Source organism: Eurypyga helias, unplaced genomic scaffold (genome assembly GCF_000690775.1).
Source record: "Eurypyga helias isolate BGI_N326 unplaced genomic scaffold, ASM69077v1 scaffold14233, whole genome shotgun sequence".
Taxonomy (NCBI): domain Eukaryota; kingdom Metazoa; phylum Chordata; class Aves; order Eurypygiformes; family Eurypygidae; genus Eurypyga; species Eurypyga helias.
The window spans coordinates 11,937-13,958 of NW_010241957.1; the positions used below are offsets into that span (position 1 = coordinate 11,937).

A 2,022-nucleotide genomic window follows, 5' to 3' on the forward strand; every position below is an offset into this window, starting at 1 on the left:
GGGGATCTGGGGCTCAGGGGGGATTGGGGGAGCTGGGGCAATGGGGATGGGTGAGATGGGCTCTGGGGAGGACGTGTGAGACAGGGCACCGGCATGGGGCTGGGGAGAAATGGGGCAAATGGGAGAAGAGGTGAGGGGACGAGGTGGACAGGGACAAGAAGACAGGGACAAGGTGTGGTGATGGAAGTCAGGGCCAGGGCTGGGCGCAGCCCCCATTGTCCCCAACCCTGACCCCATCCAAAAGCAAAGGTGGCCAAAGACCCCCAGGAAGCAGAGCAAACCCCAGTGTGGGAGCAGGAACGAAGGGAACAACAGCCGAACAGCCGCGCAGGAGCAATAGATGTGGGAATGAAGAGGAGAGGGGCCTGGCAGCAGGGCGGCAGCCAGACACTGTGGGATGGGGGTGCGAGGGCCAGACACCCCACACCCCTCCACCTCGCTCTGCCTCAGCCTGACCAGGGTCACGGTTGTCCCTGGGCATGCAGGGGGCACCCCGGCCGGGTGGGGCTGGGGGACAATGGCACCATCCATCCCATGGTCCCCGTTCTCCAGGAACTGGGCCCGGGAGCCCCGACCCTTCGCTGTCAGCGTTCCAGGAATCTTGCCTAGCAGCAGGGACCACCGAATAGCGGGGGCACAGGGGGAGCAGATCCCCGAAAAAGGAGATCTGCCCCCTGTCCCCATGGGACATTTCCCTGCAGCCACTGTCAACTGTACGGCAATTTTTGGGTCTAAGCCCTTAAGCTTTAAAAACATGCAGGGAACCGCAAAGACTCAAAACCGCAGGAAGGTTTTTCCCCCCATCTACTCGATGCCCCGACCTGTGGTTTTCCTGCCAGGGCTGCCAGCCTGGGGGAGGGGGGCCCTGTTCTTAACAACACCCGAAAAGGCAACAGAAACAGCATCGAGCCCTGGTTGAAGCAGGTAAAAAGATCACTTCCCCAGTGCCAAAACGCAGCAGACCATCAGCGAGGGCAAGCGGCCTCCCCCAGCAGTGGTGGGCGCAGGAGGGACAGCCTGGGGACAAGCCCAGCTTTTTCTGGGTCCCATTTTCTTGCCTTCAAAAGCTTGTCTGGGTGCCAGGATGCGGCCCCCTGGGCTCAGGCTGCTTGGGACAAGCTGTTTGCAGCGGCCAGCGTGGGCAGGGGGGAGCATGGGTGGCTCCTGCCCTCCGGCCCTGGGTGTAAATCAGTGCGAGTGATACTGGGGGCGCCCAGCACTCGCTCCCAAGCCCCCAGGGGCACACCCCAGGGACACCCACTCCCTTTTTCAGCATCTTCCCCCAGCACTTCCTCCCGAATCGGAATAAAATGGTGTTACCTGCTGGGCCCAACTCGGCTTTTCCAGGAGTATTTAACTTTGCCGGTCCCTCCTGGGAACCAAACAAGCGGCTCAACCTCACCAATCTCCTTGGGCAGCCAAAGTTGCCTCTAGTCTTCTTATGTGTCACAGAACCGCCGCACTAAGGCTCTGGAGAATCTTTATTTAGTGTTGCAGATGTCACCAAGGCCCTGCAGATTGGAAATGAGTCCAAAGGATTAAGACGAGGTTATTAATTGGAGGACTTCCCCTTTAAGAATGATTGACAGTTACTTTCTGGACAAGTAATTGCTCTAAATGTCCCCCCAGCACGGGTCCGGGGGGGCGGCGGCGGACAAAGCCCCGAACTGCCTTCCCCACTCAGATTGTCTCCCCACAAAGGCGTCCTGCTGGAGTTTGCCTTGTAATCCCCTCATTACGGGTGAGGAAAAAGAATTAGAAACAGGGGGAGCGGAGAAGAAAGGCCGGGGCGATGCAGGGGGAGGAGGAGGATTTCCTTCATCTGCGAGGGCTCTGCCCCGGGGGTGGGGTCTGGGGCAGGCACCCCAAGCCTCAGCGGGATGGGGATGCTGCGATGGTGGGTGTTGTCCCCCCAGATGGGGCTGGCAAGTTTGAGGGTGGCCTCGGTGGTGGCGTGTGTGGCCCTGCACGCTCCTGGTGACACTGCCAGCAGAATCTTGCTAGCAGGGGGACTGGGGGTGG

At 60.2% G+C, this 2,022-nt stretch overlaps 1 protein-coding gene across 1 annotated transcript in view; it reads right to left on the reverse strand.

The window, feature by feature from the left end:
- LOC104507588 (retinal homeobox protein Rx1) overlaps positions 1-1,496 on the reverse strand; it is a 6,165-nt gene extending 4,669 nt beyond the window's left edge. The window contains exon 1 of the mRNA XM_010148918.1: positions 1,321-1,496. The gene's annotated coding sequence lies outside the window, so the exon portion shown is untranslated. The remainder of the gene's footprint in view (positions 1-1,320) is intronic.
- Between the last annotated feature and the right edge of the window lie 526 nt (positions 1,497-2,022).